At 37.5% G+C, this 22,850-nt stretch overlaps 2 long non-coding RNA genes across 3 annotated transcripts in view; one reads left to right on the plus strand and one right to left on the minus strand.

Moving 5' to 3' along the window:
• Positions 1-7,081, plus strand: part of LOC117665739 (uncharacterized) — a 48,401-nt gene extending 41,320 nt beyond the window's left edge. For both annotated transcript variants that reach the window (XR_004591453.3, XR_004591452.3), the window contains exon 3: positions 6,931-7,081. This is a non-coding gene — a long non-coding RNA (uncharacterized LOC117665739). The remainder of the gene's footprint in view (positions 1-6,930) is intronic.
• LOC117665740 (uncharacterized) overlaps positions 1-22,850 on the minus strand; it is a 38,095-nt gene that overhangs the window by 3,663 nt on the left and 11,582 nt on the right. Inside the window, exon 3 of the long non-coding RNA XR_015733547.1 lies at positions 1,833-2,091. This is a non-coding gene — a long non-coding RNA (uncharacterized LOC117665740). The remainder of the gene's footprint in view (positions 1-1,832; positions 2,092-22,850) is intronic.

Raw genomic sequence — 22,850 nt, forward strand, 5'->3', positions numbered from 1 at the left:
ATAAATTAGTAAATTATCCAAGCTTATATTTCAGGGTAACTAAAATAAATGTGGTGAGAACTGTGTAATTCTCTTGGATTTCTAGCAGGAAAAAAAATGGTATATAAATGTAATGAACAATAGTAATGATAAGCTTCCCTTTAGCAACAGTAATTATTTCAGCTAATTTTATCTAACATATAAACTGAAATGCTCCTATAAATTATTAAATGCTGTTCATTATTCATTATTTAAACAAACATTCTAAATCTGTTTATTAAAATTAGGCACAGAAATGTGCATATTTGTATGAAAATAATGTACCACCCATACCATACTAACAAAAATTGTTTGCAAAAATGTTCATAATAAGTATGTATATTTTGGAAATAAACACATTGAAAATATGTATATTTGGAAATAAACACATTACAAGTTTATAGGGGTTTCTTAAAAATAGGTATTAAACTAATTTTCAGCTCAACCTACCTTAAAGGGTTACTGTTGTGAGGCTAAATTGCTGTTGTGAACCTATTTAAGTCTCCTTAAACTCTTAGAGGAAAGATGGATTATAAATCTAACATATAAATCAGAGGATTAACAAGGGCAGTATCAAAAATGAGTGGAATCAAATTCATCCTTTATTAAGTAAAAATCTGATCTCTTAATAGGATCCCTTGTTAAGAACCAACCCTAACCTTTTAGAAGCTGGCAGAGTTTCCTACTTTAAAACCATAAGCATTTTTTTTAAAAAAAGCTGTAAATCATACATAGTTAAGCTACAGAGTTTTAGACAGAGTGGATCACTATAGCTCCTAATAAGACCCTGATCTAAATAAAAAAATCCAAGGCCTGCTTTTTTCCCCCCAAAGACAAAGGCAGAACAGTTTGGTCTGCTGACTCTGGTGCTATTGCAATTTCATCAACCACACCATTTATGGTTTCCTGGGCCAGGGATGACAAGGAAGAACAGGTGATGGTTGCAGCCAGGAGGGCCTTCACGCAACTGCGAGTTGTATGCTAGTTATGCCCTTTCCTGGACCAGCAATCCCTACTTACAGTCACTCATGCCTTAGTCACTTCCCGTCTTGACTATTACAACACGTTCTACATGGGGCTGCCCTTGAAGAGCAGTTGGTGCAAAATGCAGCGGCCCACATGGTTTTGTGCAGATGCCATTGGTTGCCGATTTGCTTCGGGTGCAATTCAAGGTGCTGGTTGTCACCTTTAAAGCCCTCTATGGCTTGGGACCAGGTTATCTGAGGGATCGTCTCTTGCCTGTCACATCTACCCACCCCTTTAGAGAGGGGAGGCTGAGAATCCTGCTGGCCCCATCCCTGGGGGAGATACACCTGATGGGACCCAGAAGAAAGGCCTTCTCCATGGTGGTTTCCCTCTCTCTGGGACATCATTCCACCAGAGTTTAGAATGGCCCCCACTCTAATTCTCTTCTGGAAGGCGCTGAAGACCTTGTTCTGCCAGTGAGCCTGGAGAACCCAGAGTGGAATGGAGCCCATTAAATGGCTCGTGTGATTGGCTGTCACTGGGGTGGGAGGTGAGGGGTGATTTTATTACATTAATTTATTTGATTTTTTATTAGTTATACTGTTTTAAATGTGGTTTTTATATTCTGTAAGCCGCCTTGAGTCACCATGGGCGAATAGGTGCCAATATAAATTTAATAAATAATAATAATAATAATAATAATAATAATAATAATAATAATAATAATAAGTATATTCCCCAGAGCTAAAGAGATTGCCTATCCTAGCATTAAGCCACATTTAGAAGTAATCAATATAATTTCAATAGACAGTAAGTCAAATACACATTCAGTAGATCCCAGCACATACCCGCTCAATCTTCTGTTGAAGGACATAACAAGCAATCTCTTTTGTAGGGTTCTTCACTTTCAGATTTGCCAGTTCTTAAAATAACAGATCTCTTTAGGCAGTGAAGTTTTCTCTGATCACTGAAGGGATGGATGATCATTGTAAAGAAGACTGCATCGGTCAGGTTATTGCCAAAGCAAGCACTAAGTCTAACTTGGCATTGGCCAGATGGCAAGATATACTTTGGGAGGGTCCAGAGTCTGGCAAATCAGGAAAGTTGCTGAAAAGATGAGAGATGAGAAGAAGGGAATGAAAAAGCTTTTTTCAAACAGATTGATTGATGCGTGTAATAAGCAGCAGATGAGTTGAGATGCCATGCATTCTTGCTATTCCATGAGTCCTCCCTTATATTTATCTAACTGAGAACATGAGTATTACTCTAATCATGTAGAACTTTTGACTTTATGCATACAATTCCAACCTATATGCAATTCTATTTATAGAGAGTTTATGAAAATACATAGAGGTGGGTTTTTTTTAATCATACATGTATAACTCTATTCATGTAGTGCTTTTCCTGCAGCTCTAACGTATTTCAAAATTGGAAAATGATAGAGATGAGTATGAAGAAAATTGTCTGTATTTTTTCCTGATTTAATAAAAGGAGCATGGTGGCTCACATAGTTAAGACTCTGGGTTGGAGGTTAGTGAGACCATGTGAGAGACCCAAGTGCCATCGTGGGGCAGGGTGAGCTCCATTCCTTCACTCCAGGTCAGGGGTGAAATCCAACAGGTTCTGACAGGTTCTGGAGAACTGGTAGTGGAAATTTTGAGTAGTTTGGAGAACCAGTAGCAGAAAATTTGAGTAGTTCGGAGAACCAGCAAATACCACCTCTGGCTGTCCCCAGAGTGGGGAGGGAATGGAGATTTTGCAATATCCTTCTTTCAGGAGTGGGGAAGGAATGGGGATTTTCCAGTATCCTTCCCCTGCCACGCCCACCAAGCCACACCCACAGAACCAGTAGTAAAAAAATTTGAATTTCACCACTACTCCAGGTCCTGCCAGGGATCTGAAAGGAGACACCAACTGGGTGTTTCCTAGGCAATGGTGTCCCCCAAGGTCACCGGCTAATCCTTTCAACCTGGAAGCACATAAGTGCTATTTTAATAAAAGAGAATTTGCCTTTGAAATGTATTGTCAAGGCTAAGAAATTCTGGGTAAAATAAGTATGCTTCTTTTTTTAATTTCCTTATGAAGGATGGGGCAGACTATCCTGTTTTTCTTTGTGTAATCATTTTGTCAGGTCTACATTTCCTATATGTGTGTTTGTGTTTGCATGTGTATCTATTGATTTCTTTCAAAATTTAGATGATTTAAATCACATAGTTCCCTATGCATAGTTGGAATAGATGGAGAGCATTTGTATGGCTCTTCTCTTCCATGCTATTTAATTAGAGATTTAGAAGGTTTTAAAACACATACGCATGCAAAGACATTCCGCACACGAACATTTTTTTAACATGATAAAATATTATGTCAGCCCTAAGACAGCAGGGGAGGGGGATGGATATAAAATGTACACATTTGTCTCTAGCTTAGCTGGAAACATTTTCATTTTCCTTGTTTTGCTGTTGACATTATTTGTACATATTGCTCGTAATATTTTTAAATATAGCTTCTCTTCTATTCCTAAGGGTTTTTTTTTATTAGAAATAATATTGGAAGGGCGGTTGTGTGTGTGTCAGTGTCTGTGTGTGGGGGATCCAGCTGTATTTCCAGCATACTTGAAATGAATTCTTGAATGCTGTCACTTCTCTACAAGTGACTATTAGCCTTTTAAAGGAGTCATATTTCAAGAATCAGGTGGGAAAGACAGAAGTGTTGGATGCACCTGACTGCACTGCTGTTCAGCCTCAACACTTTGCACAATGTGAGAATGTTTAATAATTCCTACCCAGGCTGCAGATAAAAATCTTGGGTGTCACATCACAAGTGACAGTGCTGGTGTGAGATTTGCAGTAAAACAATATTCCAGCTGTAGCGATCATTGAGAGAAATAATAACCAGCAGAATGGAGCCGGGCAGGAAAGGGGTGGAGAACTTGGAAATATAAGCTTTTTTTGTTATTGGGTGTCATTTATGCCAACAGTTGTAGAATGATTGAAATGCCCATGTGTGACAGCTAGGGTGAATGTAAAGGAGATTATGGCACAGCTTGATTTTAAAAATGTTTTCAAAATCTTTTTTTTTTCCCTTACAAAATGTACACTTAAATGTTGGCTATCCAATCCAGGCAGATGACCAATTATAAATTAGCTTTCCTGTCCAAATAAAATACATGGCAATGGAGTGGAGTGGGGAAAGAGGTGGAAGAATGGACAGCCCATCCCCATTAATCAACAAGAAACTTCACACGCATGGAAAGTCTCGAGGGAGATTTCTAGCTGGGAAAAAAGATCCTCCCAGCTCAGTTTTAATCAGTCCATCCCATCTGTAATGGGCTTTAGAAAATTGTTAATGACATCGAGTGGCAGTCGAAGGGCTTTTGGCCTGTCAGTATAGAGTTTCTATGAGATCTCTAACAGGCTACTGAACCCTGGATTCAGGCCTTCTAGAAAACAATCTGGATCATACAGGAATAAATTTGATAGGTCAGCAATCAGAATCTGGAAAGATAAGGCATCGTTAAATACTGCTTTTTCAAATGATAAAGGAGGCTCTTAAAATATACCTGGCATATGCATAAACTATACAGGAATGCTATTTTTTAAAGAGATATCACAGCCTTGGAAGCACTGTAAAGTACCTATGTATCTGAGTGGGAAGTCAAAAATGAAAGCTTAAAGAAACTTAGATACACCTTTAAGCTTTAATGGTTCTCATTACATTCAGCATAGATTAGCATTCAGAGAATCACCATTGGTATCAATATTAATAGAATGTTGCAAGTTAACAGGTATAAAACATATGGCCAGATAACTTCACCATAATTAAAGCTTTAAAAAAAAAGACAAATGATTGCAGTGCTAACAATATTTTTAAAAAATCAGAAGAAAAGCCAGCTAATCTATTTCTAATGACTTGTGTTTCGATTATTTTTTTGTACATAATCAACAATGAAACATAGGGAAAGTGAGATTTATTGCCATCTGAAATACAATTCAGCAAAGGACAGAAGTGCTAAATTGCACAATAGCTCTCCTGCTATTATTTAAGTCACTGGTCTCAGTTGCTAGTGAGAGAAGTTAACCAACCTAATGAACTTGCTCATTTGTCCCATTTATTAGTGACTTCAGAATCTGTCTCACTGTCCTTGGCATGAGAAATATATGTTATATTCGTACATTTGAATCCCTAAAATAGTTAGATAATAAAAGTAAGTCAATGAAAATTTGCCCAGTCATAATACACTGAGTGAAACAACCTCTTTTCAGCTTCAGGCAAAATTTAATTAATCAAACCATGACAACAAAAAGATTGAAATATTTGCACGAACATAAAACCAGTGAAGAGTAAGCTATGGTAATGCAATGAGATTTTTAGATACTGCATGCTGGTGGATGCCATCTATATGTTCTTCTGCCTGCATCTCCTTGCAAATCAAACTGTTTTAGATCAGTTTGGTCACAGCATCTGTAGAATTCCATGTTGGCTCAGGAATTCTGGGAGTTGAAGTCCACAAGTCATAAAGGGGACATCATTCCCCACCTCTGCTATAATGATTGCAAAACTATGGAAGTATTGTTGTCATAAAGGATTCTCCATATAACCCTGGGTTACTTCAAGTTTTTTTTTTCTTTTTCTGAGAACACAGCAATAACTCTTTAGGTTATTTATTGTTGTTATTTATACACACTGAAGGGGATCAGTTTGGCATATCTTGCATTGTTTGAGAAATTCCAAGAATAAAAGAATACACACTTTGAGAACAACCAAAGAAGGAACAATTAAGGAGGTTTTAGAAAGAGGGTTTGGCAGAATATATGGCTACAAAGGTACATGCTTGCAATATTTAGAATGGGGGTCTCCAACCCCTGGGTTGTGGCCCACTACCAGGCCATGGCCTATTCACAACCAGGCTGCGGGCTGGTGAACATGCATACATTCAGCTCTACTTGCACGAGTGGCAGGCTGGCACACATGCAGCTTAACTTGCTGTTGAGCTGCGTGTGCATACCCACTTGTGTGAGTTGAGTTGTGTGCGTGCACATACGCTCCGACACACCACTTGCACAACCCGATTCCCCTCTCCCCTGTCCAGCCAGACCTCCAAGCTGCAAAGGTTGGGAACCTCTGATTTAGATGAAGAATCTCATGGAGCTGAGTAGTATACAATAACTCTCCTACTATGTTCCCTCAAATTAGTTATGTCTATTTTGACAATAGAGGAAAAAGGCTAATGTAAACTTTCCCCATATTGTTGTCAAGTAAATTAGGACACATCTATGAATTTGTTTCAACTATATATCCTTAGCATTAGAACATTCAGCGATACAACTGACCAGTCTGTTTTGTTCTGAATATGGCCTATTTAATAGGGTAACTACTGCTGATCAGATACTGACATAAAAGGACCAGTGGCATTGCAAAAAAAAATTATATCCATTTATTTACTCACAAAACATTCAAGTAAAACCTCCCTTCTAAGAATGTTTTTATGGAATCAGCAACATAGGGATGCATGGGAGAATTCCCTTAGATTTTCTTTTTCACAGTCTGATCTGATATATTTTCAAACTTGAATTTTCTTTTGCTGACTTTTGCCCCCAAATGAAAAGTAACTTCTTACGTTCAGTTTTCAAAGAGATACTGTGCTAATGGACAGAATCCCAATTCTATTACATAATTAATTCCCAATGTTTTCTTATGTTGGAAAGAATAACAAGATGGGGAAAACATATAGCATGTGACTTCTTGGTACCATCTTCTTAATAGCAGCTCCATTTGAGGTCATGTCACCAGGAAGGAAAAGAGAAGGGGCTTAAGACTGGAGCAATCAACAACATTGTGAGCTGCTAGTCCATTGCCTGGACCACCTCATCCTACTTTTAAAATCAATATTTGCTTTGTTGGCTTTTCCAACCACACTAAAATTGTCCTATTCTGTTCAATTTTCAGAGTGTCCATCCTGCTGATGGGCAGAGAGAATCTTGTACCCATTTACCCTTCCCTCAACTACAGCTATGTTTGAGAATATCCACAATCTGAGGGATCTCAACCAATCTCACTGTACATATGTTGTGCAGTGACAATAAAGGTTGTTGTTGTTGTTGTTGTTGTTGTTGTTATATACTCAAACTTGACAGTATACACAGCAAACAAGATAACCATGATGGATTTCATATCTCAAATCACTAGTAGAACACTTCCCAAGCGTTTAGGACTGTGTGATGTATCGGCGGATTATGTGAGCAGATCCCAGTAAGGTGGCTTTCTGCAGCTGACCAAAGGTGATCTTGTCAGCGCCAATTGTTTTTAAGTGCTTGCCTAGGTCTTTAGGTACAACATCCAGTGTGCCGAATACCACTGGAACCACCTGCACTGGTTTATGCCAGAGTCTCTGCAGTTCAATTCTCAAGTCCTGATGTCTGGTGACTTTCTCAAGTTGTTTCTCATTGATTCTGCTGTCATCAGGTATGGTAATGTATCCACACTTTTTTCTTCTCCACAATTGTGATATTATTATTATTATTGTTATTGTTATTATTATTATTATTATTATTATTATTATTATTATTATTATTATTATTTAATCTTTAGTGAGATTCACAGCCTTTGAGGCTGGTTAATAAGTCAGCAGCTCGAGTCCTAACCAAGGACCTAGGAACTGTTAAGGTATCGTTGGAGGATGTAAGCTGTTCCGAGTAAAGTGTTTTTTTGTAGAGTCAAAATGTTCAAGTCCAGCAAATTTAGAATTTCTAAATAGCGGGGTAGCCCTTTGGGTATTGCTCCAAGGGCTCCAATTACAATCGGGACAACACATGATTTCTTTTTTCATAGTCGCTCAACTTCAATTTGCAAGTCCTGTGTGATTTTTTCTTGCTGCTTATCTTTAACCCGTGCATCACCAGGTATTGCAATGTCAACGAACCATACTTTTTTCTTTTCAACTATTGTTATGTCAGGTGTGTTGTGGACCAAGTGCCTGTCAGTCTGAATCCTAAAGTCCCACAAGATCTTGAGTTTCTCATTCTCTAAAACTTTCTCAACCTGATGTTCCCAGTGGTTTTTGCTGTACTCAAATCCAAACTTTATTATTATTATTATTATTATTATTATTATTATTATTATTATTATTATTATTATTATTTAATCTTTAGTGAGATTCACAGCCTTTGAGGCTGGTTAATAGCTCAGCAGCTCGACTCCTAACCAAGGACCTAGGAACTGTTAAGGTATCGTCGGAGGATGTAAGCTGTTCCGAGTAAAGTGGTTTTTTGTAGAGTCAAAATGTTCAAGTCCGGCAATTTTAGAATTTCTAAATAGCGGGGTAGCCCTTTGGGTATTGCTCCAAGGGCTCCAATTACAATCGGGACAACACACGATTTCTTTTTCCACAGTCGCTCAACTTCAATTTGTAAGTCCCGGTACTTGGTGATTTTTTCTTGCTGCTTATCTTCAATTCGTGCATCACCAGAATTGCAATGTCAATGAACCATACTTTTTTCTTTTCAACTATTGTTATGTCAGGTGTGTTGTGGACCAAGTGCCTGTCAGTCTGAATCCTAAAGTCCCACAAGATCTTGAGTTTCTCATTCTCTAAAACTTTCTCAATCTGATGTTCCCAGTGGTTTTTGCTGTACTCAAATCCAAACTTCTGGCACAATTTCCAGTGAATGATCTTAGCAACACGGTCATGGCGTTGTAGGTAGTCAGTTTGTGAAATTTTGCTGCACCCACTGATCAGGTGGTCGACTGTCTCATCTTTCTCATTGCATAGGCGGCATTTGCTGTTGGTGGTAACATGTTGAATTTTTGTCTTCATGCAGTTTGTGGCTAGGGCTTGTTCTTGAGCTGCCAAAATAAAGCTTTCTGTTTCTTTTTTCAGTACTCCTGATCTTAACCAGTTCCAAGTTAGTTTCTGGTCAGCTTTGCCTTCAATATTTTTCAAGTATTGGCCATGCAGAGCTTTGTGTTTCCAATTTTCAGCTCGCTGCTCAATTACTTCTTTCTTATATTCTGCTTTTGTTTTAGTTGTCTTTAAAAGGCCTCCTTTATTTACTTCCTTAATCATTGGTTCTTCAGTTTTCTGGATGTAATCATTCAAGCTGCATTTTTCTTCTTCCACAGTCTGCTTTACTTGTAGGAGTCCTCGACCATCCTCTGCTCTTGGTAAATATAATCGGTCAACATCACTTTTAGGGTGCAAGGCATGATTCATTGTCATAAGCTTCCTTGTTTTTCTGTCCAAATTGTCTAACTCCATCTGGGTCCAGTCAATTATTCCTGCAGAGTATCTAATCACAGGTATAGCCCAGGTATTTATGGCTTTTATGATGTTTCCTCCACTCATTTCATTTCCTCCACTCCACTCCACTTATTATTATTATTATTATTATTATTATTATTATTATTATTATTATTATTATTTATCTTAAATAACACAACCTTTCCACTATTCCCCAAAGTTGCCTATCCTCACTCCAGATATATTTAGGAAATTGAGTAATGGAACTAATTGTATGGCTACATAAAATCACACTTTGATTTTATTTAAACAGTGGCTTAAAATATGAATATTTTGAAAGGAGCTTTTTCAGAATTTATACCTAGATAAGCTACTTCCCTGTCAACAATCCTTAACATCTGTATATTTGGAATTCTACATATTTTCCTTTAACCTGTATGGCATTATTCCATACAGGTGTTTCAAGTTAATGAATAAAACACTTTCAAATGACATTGTGTTTTTCTTGGGAGGGTGGAATGCTTGCTGTTGTCTTTCTAGGTCTGAGAACTTTCACCTGTGCTTCCTGCCTTTTTGAATAAATGGTGTCAGGCAGGATCTCTACTAAATGGACAAACTGTACTAGCTAATCTTGTAAAAACTTTACTCTTTTGTGCCAAGAATAATCATTATTAGGCAACGAAAGAGTGTATAAGCAAGTAGACAATTATTTATGATAGAAACAAAATGAAACTAATGGGACAAGATTAGAAAGCTGTGATGCATGAAACGTACTATAGAAGCAGCTTTGGCACCATGACAAACAAAAAGAAAGGCTCAGTGGGAAGCAACAGTGTGAACATGGCTACCAAGAAGAAAGAATATATGTACTGATCAAATCCTTGCCATCTGTTGTTTATTTAATACACAATGAAGGTCAAATGACCACTGATCCTTTCTGTCCTAGCCCAACTGCAAGAATGGAAAGAATCAACCAATTTATCAATATGTCTGGAAATGCTTTATTATATGATCTGATGGACTTAATATGATTAGAATAACATTTACCTTAATATATCAAATGATAAAGGGGAATGAAAAGTTTTCAAAGGCTAGTAGAACAAGCAGATGTATTACTGCAGACTTGACAATAAAACTCAACTTCTTCTACCTATGTTTATAAAAGGGTATAAATTTTACAAATGCCTAACAAGCATGTTTTGCACATCTGGTCACCTTTTACCTCTTTTCTTTTTCATTTTCTACCACTGCAGGGTTATATAATTGTTCCCCTGGGATCAGGGGTGAAATCCAGCAGGTTCTGACAGGTTCTGCAGAACCGGTAGCGGAAATTTTGAGTATTTCAGAGAATTATTGGTGGCAAATATCACCTCTGGCTGGCCCCAGAGTAGGGTAGAAATGGAGATTTTAGTCGGCTCCATAGATTTTCAACTGGGTTAAGGTCTGGGCCATTCCAGCAGTGGAGTGCGATTATCTTGAAACTCAAAAAAAAAAAAGTGGTGTTATTAGCCATCAAACCTCAAAAATACACTTTTCCCAAAAGGTTTCCACAATTTGGCTACTATTGTAGGCACTTTGTTTGAACAAACAATTGGTGATCAGGTTGGATAGGTTGACTCAGCCTTCTAGTATCTCCCACCTCCACCTGTTCAGTTGAGAACTGAAGAGGAAGTGTGTATGCAACTTAGAATCCTGTTGTATTACTGTCCCAGATTGTGTTGAGAGTTATAACCACATTCGAGCAAAAAGCAAGTACATCTTCTCTACAATATGTTCAGCCAAATGCATGGAGGGCAGAAGTAACAGGGAATGGGAATGAGTAATGACAGAATATTTTTATTTAGTCATGCTAAGACCTCAGGAAAAGCCTGAAGCAGATGCAATTGAATCCTTGTTTGTTTTTGTTTTGTCTTTTGATTGAGGTATGGGCAAAATATTTTGACCTAGCCTTTCTCCTAACATTACAATTTCTAAATCCATGGAATTACATTATAACCTTTCAACCACCATCCTATGCTTGTCAATTAATAAGTGAGGCCACTGAATTGAGAGAAGAATCTTTCCTGAGTATAAAGTATTACAATCTTAATCAATTAATTAGTTAGATTAATTCAAAGAATTGCTGATTTTATGTTTGGGATCTGCTTATTTTTCATTAGATTCCTTGTAATCAGATAAATCAGCAATGTATGGCTATGAAAGTTGGACCATAAGAAAGGCTGAGTGCCAAAGAATTGAGGCCTTTGAACTCTGGTGCTGGAGAAGACTCCTGTGAGTCCCTTGAACTGCAAGGCGATCAAACCGGTCAGTCCTAGAGGAGATCAATCCTGACTGCTCTTTAGAAGGCCAGATCCTGAAGATGTAACTCAAATACTTTGGCCACCATGAAAAATGCTGTGAGGGGGAAGCCTGCTTCTGCAAAGTAGCCAATCAAAATGGAAAGGATGGTTTAGAAAAGAAGGTAAACACAGCTGGCAATGAGAAGGAAGGACTTACTGGAGAAGAGCCTAATACTGGGAAAGATTGAGGGCAAAAGAAGAAGGGGATGAAAGAGAACGAGGTGGCTGGATGGAGTCACTGACACAGTAGGCATGAGCTTAAATCAACTCCAGAGGATGGTAGAGGACAGGAAGGTCTGGAGGAACATTGTCCATGGGATTGCAATGGGTCAGACATGACTTCACAACTAACAACAACAAAAAATTGGATAAATAGAATTAAGTAACTGCATTGATGGTTTAATGGGGTAGAGACACAGCACAGAGAGACATTGAACTAAAGAAAGCAATCAGGCATGGGCATAAGTCCTAGTTGGGACCTACTCTATGGTGTTAAGGGAGATTAAGGAAGGATCTTTGCTCCCTTACTGCATTAATGGACTGTGACCTTATTAGGGTGATGAATTCCTTCCTAGGGATGGAGAGCAAGCAGATCTCCCACTTGGCTACTGTGGCCATTTCACATAGCACTAGTCAGTATTGCTCAGACTTGCCAAGGTCAAAGTGCAGCAGAAAAATAGGGGAGAGAAAAATAATAATTAAAGAAAAATGTAGAGTTAATTAATTCTCAGTGTTGAACTAAGCAAGAGTTATAACCATTTCACTAACAAGGAAAATCTACTATAATAGAATCCACAGCAGCATTATGCATGAAAAATGCTGTGAGGGGGAAAGCCTGCTTCTGCAAAGTAGCCAATCAAAATGGAAAGGATGGTTTAGAAAAGAAGGTGAACACAGCTGGCAAATAAGACAGTAGCACCTGAGTCAACAAGATGAGAAAAATCCTACTTTGAAAGTGGTGCAGGAAACATGTTTGAAAGTCCCATTATCATGGTGGTGGTGGGAGTATGTAATGATGATATCATCTGTTCTTGTGATCTGGAAATGTTTCCTGTAGAAGATGAGTTGGCTGAGCTGGAAGACAGAATTAAATATGTCAAGAGTTGCCACAAGAGACCCACATCCAGCCCAGTGGTGGGTTGCTCCCGGTTCTGTCTGGTTCTTTAGAACCGGTAGTAAAAGTGGCAGGAGGCTCTGCCCACCCGGCCAGACATGATAATTGCCGATCTGCGCATGCACAGAGGCGCAAGCTTACTTCCATTATGAACCGGTAGTAAAGGTAAGTAGAACCCACCACCGGTCCAGCCCCCTGTGAATTCCATTAACCCTTAGCAGAACAAATTTAGCTTTGACTATTAGTTGACTAGATTCTTGTATGGGTAGCAGCACTACATTTTTCTGTGCTTTGAACTCAACAAATGCACCTGGTTATTTAAGTCTGATAGTTGCTGGCCCATGGCAGCAATGGGGCAACTTGACAGTTTGAATAAGCCCCTCAGCTTCTGTGCTTGGAGGACATTATGGTTACTAAGTATTAGAGAAATAGATTTTTCCCCCCCAAAAAATGAGAGTGTTGTGTCCAGCAGTAACATCAATATGGCAGAATCAGGTAGGCAAGAAGAGGAAAGGTAAGATAATTTGGAGCATCCATAGTGATCCTCAGCAAAGCCCTCCCCCCAAAAAAATTCCTACAGCAGAACTATTGCAGGTGTTTGTCCTCTGATTCAAAGCTGCCTTAATCTTCCTACTGCTCAGGAGGGACAACTTGAAAACATGCGAAGCACTTCTGAACTTATTCTTTTACAATGGCTACAGCTACAATGCTTTTAAATGCATTGCAAAAAATTAGAAATTTACATATCAGAAAACATTGTTGATTCAAGCATGCTCTGCTGAGAACCTTCATTCTGCTTCTGTCTTACTGAAGTGGCTTCCTGAATCTGTACATGTATGTCTGTAGCTTGTTTGTGAAGAGCATGGGTATGCATATGCATAAATAAACATATATATTTATAACACATAGTTTTCTTATTTTCCATTAGAGACTGTCATGATAAGTTGCATGATTAGACTGCGGGATGAAATTCAGGCATATTTTAGGGACCAAAAGGCCATGCACTAGGTTTGCTTTGCCTAAATAAATTATGTTGTGCATAATTTATTCTCCTGAAAAGAAGGTTATTAATTAAATAATTAATAATTAAGTCCATGGGATGTTTAATGCCCTAGAACTGGCCTGGGAATGATCAAGATTTTCAGGAAATTATATCCAGTATTATGAATGCTTTACGCTTTTTCTGTAGTATTGTTCACTGTATGGCATATAGAAAAAGTGAACATAATCTAAGTAATATGATAAGCATCTTTGCCTATCTTGGTGGAGAGTGCTTCAGCCATTGCATAGGTTGGAGCAAGGATCTCTTTTGATCCTTATTATGAAGATAATAATATAGGCTAGGAATGGAGAATAAGTGGACAACGTGTGATCTCTCCAACACCCCATATGTATCCCTTATTATCTTATTCATTCTGCCAAAGTTCAATAGCAAATTAAGAATTTTTTTAATAGGATTTCAACCCATTTGGGTGTGAATGAGTCATATTACAAAGAAGTTAGAAGGAATTTGTGTGCTTTCTTGTTCCTTTCTCAAAATTACTGCTCTCCATGGCTTAAATAATTTGGCCATACCCTTCCCGTGATGTTCAGCATCATTAAATGGCATACTCATCTTTCAAAACATCAGAAAACTGAGTTGTGGTTCTGGCACCTGATGTGCTGTCTAATATGGAAAAGAAACAGAGTAGTATTTTTTAAAATGCTTCTAAAGCAACAATTGTTCCCACCAAGAGTGATCACTGTGCAAAAATTAAAAACAATGTCTTCTGATTATCTATATCTATCTATCTATCTATCTATCTATCTATCTATCTATCTATCTATCTATCTATCCATCTACTATATCTCTATCCTTTAAATTTGCATCTACTTTTTCACTAAATAAATATTTGATAGAAAATCTAAAACATCTAAAACAATAAATGATAGATTAAAACACAATCATACTCATACAACAATAAATGTGCTCCCACCCTCTCTCTAGATATACCAATATATATCTATATTGGTTTTCTGGCTTTGTGAACAAAGAAGTTAGTCTAATTTCTCTTGCTAGAGAGACTTTTTCTTATATTTCCACTAGATGCATGTTTGGTAACAGTGACAGTAAAGGCAGTTCTAATAGACAGTTTCTCCTAAGAATTTCATATTTATATAGCTTGTAAGGGAGGATACACTTTAAGCAGAGTTGATATAACTTATCATATAGCATGAGTCAAAGTCATGTAAGATTTCCGATGTTGTAAACCAGCACTATCCTGAGCAGCAATATTTCTGAACAATTTTCATGTGCTATAAGAGCCATAACCAAAGGACAGGGGAATATTTTTTTATATTTCTGGATCTTTGTTTTGGTTCTTTGTGGTTGTGCTTACTTGATTGTGTGCAAGCTTGGAATAGTGCTTCAAGAAGTAGTCAGGAAATTGGAGTAGGAAGTGGCCACACCTCCAATGAAAAGGAAAATATATAAAATCAATTGAATGAGGCATTACCATAGTAATTGATAAAGGAAGAAACCAGTGGTGGGATTCTGCCAGTTCTAGGGGATTCGGCCGAACCCTTTGTTAAATTACTGGCTCACCCCGCCCCTTGCCCCGCCCCTCCGCACCACTATTTATTGCCAATAAATAGTGGTGGGCAAGGGATGGGCGAACCAGCAATTTAACAAACGGTTCGGTGTTTTTTTGTAATTTTATTGGCCCGCGGAGCTTCAGCATAGGCTAATTAGCCCCTTGATTCTATCCGCCTCCCAACTCTCAGCTGATTTGCTCTCAGCTGTTTTGCTCAGGGCTCTGCTGCTCAGGGCTCTGCTGCTTGCTTGCAAAGAGTGCAGATTTTTTCCCCCTATCTATGCTGAAAAACGAAACTGAAAGTAAAAGCCTGCTTTACTGTTGCTGCAACGTTGGAAAAGGCAGATTTCTTTTCTTTTTCCTCACCAAAAAAGGTAGGTGCAAACTACCTTTAGTGGAAAGGTAGTTTTCCCTAAAGAGGTAGTTCCTCTTTAGGGAAAAAGAGGAGAGTTCAAGATTTTAAAACACAAAAGAAAAAAAGCTCTATTTAAATAGGGAATTGTAATAATTGAGATACTATTAATTGTATATTGTGTTGAAAGCAGAAATGGTTAAATTGTGGTTTGGAGGAATATATGGGGGAAATTATTTGGTTTATTATTATTGGTAAATATAATTAATTGATTTGTAAGAAATTGGATTGCATGGAAATAATTGGAATATTCATGTTCATATTGATTAATATACAAAAAAGATAGTTATATAACTAATTGATTTATATTAAAATGTTGAATTTATATTAAACAACTGTAATATTACATAATTAACCAATGTGAGGATGGATATAAAAATAGATGACAATGAGAAGGGGTATAATATAGAATAGAAGGGAAAAATTGAATTTGATTAAGATTAGAGATGAGGATGAAGGGCAATATTGCTTTTTTTAAAAAAATAGATAAAGAATAAATATGACAAAAAGGAAATATAGAAATTGTAAATTTAATTGAAATGACTAAACACTGTTTAAATTTGTGAACTGGCCAAATACTCTGTTCAAAGAAAATACATTGTATGTTTGTATGTGTGTTTCTAATTACTGCTATTTATTCATATTTATTCTCTTTTATTCTTTAAAGTTTAACAATTCATTCTTTATCTTAATATCTTTATATTTGTTTGGGGTTGCCTTTCTTCCATTTCATCTTTTTTACTGTACAGCAATCTTTCTCTTCAAACCTACCACCTCTCTCTTTTCTTTCCTTCTTACTTTCTCTTCCCCCCCTCTTCTTCTCCTTCTCTCTTCCTCCCTCTCTTACCCTCACTCTTACTCTAATTTCTTCCCTTCCTCCCTTCTCTTCCTTCCCTGTCTCTCCTTCTTTCTTCCATCTCTCTTCTCCTTCCTTCATCCCTCTCTATTGCTGTATCCTTTTGTGCATATGGATTACTCAGAGGGCTGAAAAAGTTATTTTTGACCGGTCCTCGCACTTACGACTGTACTCACATTTTATGTTTTGCGCCCTATCTTGTCACTTGTTCACTGTTGAAGACAAGTAGTGGTGAAATGACTGACACAATTGTTAAGAATGCCGCAATGGGCATAAATGTGAGGATGGTCATAAGTGCGAGGACCAGTCAGAAATGACTTTTTTCAGCCCTCTGAGTAGTCCCTATGCACATAGCCATGCCCACCCGGTCACATGACCAGCTAGCCACGCCCACCCGGTCACATGACCACCAAGCCACACACACCAGCTAAGCCACGCCCACAGAACCGGTTGTTAAAAATATTGAATCCCACCACTGGAAGAAACTCTCCTTAAGGAACACACTTAAATCAAAGAGCAGCCTCAGTGAAGACTATCAGCCAGAATCAACAGACATAAAAGATACTCTGCACCATCAGAACTGGGAAAGAACTTTCAGACATTTTAGAGGGGGAAAAAAATGATACAGCATAAAAGGGGAGTGAATGGTGGATTTCCATTAGAACTATAGATTCCTAGGCCAGAGATGTTGGATATGAGAATAACCAACTGCTCCTTAACACCAAATGTGAGAAGCACAGAGCAGGGCTTTTGTTAAGTCATGTGGGAGATCAAAATATTGAATTTAAACAGAAATGTCATTTTGTTAATTGGCAGTTGACAGTTTATAATGGTTTTAAGGGTAGTGCATGGTAAAAACACCTTATTAGGAGCAATCAGATGAATGTCTGGAAAGTTTCAGCATTTACATTTTAGTCAGTTAAGGGAGGGAACATGATAATTTAGGACATGACAATCTATAATAGTTGGAAGAACCAAATAATCAGAACTGCAAAGAAGCAAAACAATTTGGTTTGTATAGGAGTCTGTATTAAGAGATGGAAGGAGGGATATGATAGAACAGATTTCAAGACTCAGCCAATTCAGTGACAGTTGCCCTTTTCTGCTAATTGCAAATAACTATAAGCATACCTTCATGGATTATTTAGGAAAAAAGAACAAGAACTTGTCAGCTCAATGCTATTTCATCATTCTTTCAGTATATTCTGCAGAGATCATACAAAATTGATCTGTAACATTTGGAAATAATGCAATATTTACCAGGAATCAATATGCATTGATTAAAAAACAGTATTTACCATTTTAACTTTAACTCATCTTTTTGGATTAGATGGCATCAGAGGTGGGCTTCAGCTGGTTCGGGCTGGTTCAGGTGAACCAATTATTAAGATTCTGCACAGTTTGGTGAACCGGAAAATTCCACCACTGGCTGGCCCCGCCCCACCCTATCTTACCTCGCCTGCCTTCGCTGGTGACTAGAGTCATGCCCACACCCAGCTACTCTCTGGCTAGAGTCACACTTGCTCACCAGACCATGTGGCCCAGCTGATCTCCGTGCCTCACCCACTCTGCTCACCATGGATGCCCACAAAGGTAAAGCAATCGTCCAAAAGGCTGCCTCAGGATGAACCAAGCAAGGCTCGGCCACCTTTCGGGCCTGGCTCTTGCCATCCTTCAACCAACAAGCCACTTGCTTGCCCTTCTCCTTGGGTCAGGGGACATGGCAGTCCCTGGCTCTAGCCTTTCCCGGGACCTCTGACCACATGCATCCACTCATCCTTCGCCTCGGATCAAGATACATGCCAATCCCTGGCTCTGGAATTCCCCGGGGCCTCCACCCCAATGCTGGGCTGCCACTGTGAAAACAGTGCAAGCCCCATGGGCTAGAAGGTAAGGCTGATGGCGCGGAAGGAAGATCTGCTCTGAGCTTGCTGCGCTCAGCCAAAGGATCACCTTGGTGGAGGGGCGGACACACGGCGAGGCTCAGCCACCTTTCAGGCCCAGGTTTGGCTTCCGTGGGGCCTTCCGGATAGGAGGCCTGAGAGAAAATGCCTCCCCCAAGGGCCGCTTGCTTGCCCATCCACCAGCTGGCCTGGAAGCAGCATCTGCCTTTGTCTCAGGCTGGATGCAGGACCCGAGGTGGAGTGGAGGTCAAGCAGGTGGCAGCCCAGATCAGGGGCTAAAAGGCAGCCGAGCCTTGCTGTGTCCCCCCACTGAGAAGCCTGCAGCCGCCACGTCTTTGCCGGCGCAAGAAGCGTGCAGCCACCGGTCTTTGCCGGCGCAAGAAGCCTGCAGCTGCCACCTCTTTGCCAGTGTGAGACATAGACATAGAATAATGGATCTGAGTTTTAGAAAGTCTGATTTGGAGTGAATTCTGAGTTAATGTTCATAGCATTGTATATAGTTTGATTATGAAACTATAATTACTAAGGTATCTCATTGGTTGTGTTCAATAGTCATATGCTAAGACCCTTTAATTTGGATTAACTGGCAAACTGGATTCAGTAACCTAAATCTGTGATGCTATGGTTCTAGGGCATTGTAGTTTTAAGTTTCTCCATACAATCATAATTATAATCTGATTTTTTGCTGATTACTTCTAAATATTTCTTTATCCATTTAAATGCAAAAAGCTTGCCTTTGATAACTGAAGCATCCTTATGCTACTTCCTTCTTTACTTAAATTTATTAAATTTCATTTCTTCATCAGATATTAACACAATATAATCCAGGGGACACTATAGATAGTGGTCCTACTGCTCTTGTCCGAAACACAAAAAGTAGTGATAGAAGAATGTGAAAAGTATTAAGAGGCATCAGAGATCAGTTAATATCAAACTTCCAATTGATTTGCCTAATATGAAAGACATGTTGTTTATAACAGAAAAAGTTCCTTTAAGTAATCTACATTAGTGAACATTAACATTACATTAAATAATTAACATTATTTTCTAGCTCCCTAGAAAATAGTACTAGGCAAGAATTTCCTTTCAAACTTTAAAAACAAAAATAATTGCATACATATATGTCCACAAAAACAGTAATTATTTTTATTTACACCTTCCTTTTAAATAAAAGGATAATGGTTAACAGACATGTCATTCAGTGGAAAAAATTAATCATTGTTTAAAAACACACCATTTTTTTTAAAAAAGTCTGGGTCTATTGCACATCAAAACAATAGATCTGCACTATTCTTCTCTAGGGTATATTAGAAATAGTTGAAATTTCCTGAGAAGAGCACAATACACCTAAAATATAAGACACTAATGGAGATGACATGGAAGCAGAACATCTTATCTTGAATTGAATTAACACAAGGAGTGTTATTTAGATTCAGACTAAATAAATAATGGCATATGAGATAAAAAGCTTCCTTCCCCATTTCTACCTTTAATGTGGTTGTTAAATCTGTGTTTCAAACAAATCTATAAAAGAATATTTAACAAATCAGAGAAGAATGTTGAGTCATTGCCAATTTTTCTGTTACTTGTGTTTTAGGAGCATTGTGTACAATGCCATTTTGCTACTGGATAGATGCAATTCATTTAAAGAAAACATAGGAATGTGATTGTGTGGGGTGAGGATGCAGGATAAGGATTGACGGACTGTAAAATCCATTTCTCAATTCTTATATATCTTTTCTTATTTAGAAAACTAGAAGTGTGATTATGCCAAGTCAGACTAATGTATCATTTAGCCTTGTATTGTATTGTCGCTTCCACTCTGCAAGATTTCAGTGACAATTTTGCTTGAATTGCTGGAAATTGAACATAGGAATTTTGGCGTAAAAACCATGTGCTTATATAGGAAATTAAAATGTGGTATCAATCTACTTCTGCTTCCTTAAAAAATCATTTAAGATGAGTTACTGCAAATAAATTTTGTTTTGGAATGAAATGAAGCAGTATGTATTGTTATTTTCTATTCAGAAATCTAATATAATATAGCTGTTTGATTTCTTATAGTGTATTTAAAGATCAAAAATCTGCAGAGGTGCTAATCTATTCTGCAAACCCAAAGCGAATCCCTCAATCTTCTCTTAATGTATGAGAGAGTGTTTTGGACGACAGAACACATGACAGAAAAGTGTTTTTATATGCAGAGCTATTTTAAAAAAAAATCTGAAATATTGAAATCAGATTTTACGTACTGCTTTACTATGTTTCTAACTAACTCGACCAGAGGAATTTGTAAAACACACTGGTTGTTGTCATTTCTTCCTTAGCACCTGAGAATAGCTTCTTTTGGGATTGACAAAAATGTCTTTAGATTGGGTAATTAGTGACAAGTGACTAAGAAGGACTCAGGAGTCAAGCTTAAGCCTCTTGAAGCATCTTCATATAAACAAGTCAAACCACATCACTCGCTATTCCTCTTTTGTTTACTGGGAGAAAAGTTCAAACAATTTAATGAGAGGATTACCATACTTCAACTCTATTGTAAAAGATTAATTGATATTTTCCTGTTAGGGGTTGAACCATTTGGATTTGGCCTCCTATCCCCTATTGTTATTGATGCTGTGATCAGCGGAGCAAAAGTTGCTTAAAGGTTAGACAAACTTTGCAGCATAAATTACATGAACTAATTTACGTTAACAGCCAAAGGAATTCTCTGAACTGCTCCCTGTATCTGGCATTTGAACAGTGAAAAAAGGAAGATCCTTCAGGAGCCCAGAATGTGTTAGAAGCCTGAAATTATATTAAAATAGTGTCATATTTGCTAGAAGGAGGCAATGCATCTTTTAAAATAATATCACATGAACATCAAGAAACACATTGCATGGCAAATAGCATCCAGCATCTTTAAATATACTTGTTTGGTGTGCAGCCTTGCAAATTCTTTTTTAACTGTGTGCATTGAGGACATATGGCTGCATATTTGGATAACCCTATTTGCATTTTTCAAATGTGTAATATTTTTAACTACTCATTTGGCTTTTGCTTTCAGAAAAGTAGACAGCTAGTGTAACCGTTTTGAACAGGCAGTTTACTTAATTCTTTTCAAAGGACAAGAAGTAGACAGTATTTGTGTTCATAAATCATTTTAACATAGATGTTTGTGTTTTTATGTCAGGAAATGTAAGCTGATAATGTGATTTAGATAAAGCATGAAGGAAAAAAGAAAAGATTCTGTTTGCTGGAAGCAAAAGGTACCTAAGAGGTATCAAAATGAACAGAAAAAGCCCTTTTCACCAAAGATACAGTACAAAAGTGTACGAAAGACTCCTTTCTATAGTCTTGATTTTGGAAATATTGTTCTGTAATGGCGTAAATTGTAAAAGAAAATGAGAGAATTCAATTGTGAAGAATATAAAGTATGAGTAAGGAATAACCTTTTATAATTTTGCAAACTGAGAATCAAAATACTGAATTTTATAGATCTGTACTTAAAAGTAAGACATGTAAGACAGAAGTAAGTAAGTAAGTAAGTAAGTAAGTAAGTAAGTAAGTAAGTAAGTAAGACAGAAAAACAGCTAGGAAGTCATTATTTTTAAGACCGAACAAAAATTACAAATATTATTCAGGTTACTTTATTATTCATATAGAATTCTTCATCTAGATAGAAGTATTTTGTTGCATGTTATTTTAATAATAAAGTTCAGATATATTACCATTAATTTTTAAAAAGGTCATATTTCTTGAATATAAGTTTTGGTTGAATTAGTGATGTTGTACAAGTATATCTGGATTTTCAAGGTACATACACTGAATGCATTACATGCTAAAATACACAGTGATCAATATATTGTGCACACGCTGGAGTATATTGGAGATATAATTAGGTATATAATGGGCATATCTGAATATTTCAGTGTCACTTTTAATTGACATGAAATAAGATATTTTAAGGCACTTATTGATGATTATTCATTCCTTCTGGCAAAAGCTGTTGATTAATTACCAGATGAACAATGAAATTAAAGCAAAATACAAACATGTATGCTATTTCTGATACTGAATATGGACAAATTTTATTGACCTTAAGCTGGGCAAATGTACTTAACCTTATCGATTAACTTGAGCCCATTTGAGTGGAATGAAAACTGTTTTACCACAAGATGCTAAGGTATGATCCTATGTCAGCCTTTCAGTCTTCTGAACTTAAAAGCACAGCTTAACGTATTGATCCTACTCACTGGTTCTGCTATAATAAATATTACATTCTTACTGCAAGTCTCCACTGTCATTTTAAGTGATTGGAGAATGGAGCTGTAATCAGAGAAAGTCCTGTGAAAGATAATCTTTCTTTATTCATCTCCCTTCGGCGGAGGCAGAAATAGGGACTAAGGGACAGCAGTAATTGCTGTCATAGCTCTTCTAAAATCTCTTTCCT

The sequence above is a fragment of the Pantherophis guttatus genome, chromosome 1, assembly GCF_059756535.1.
Source record: "Pantherophis guttatus breed Tessera chromosome 1, ASM5975653v1, whole genome shotgun sequence".
Taxonomy (NCBI): Eukaryota; Metazoa; Chordata; class Lepidosauria; order Squamata; family Colubridae; genus Pantherophis; species Pantherophis guttatus.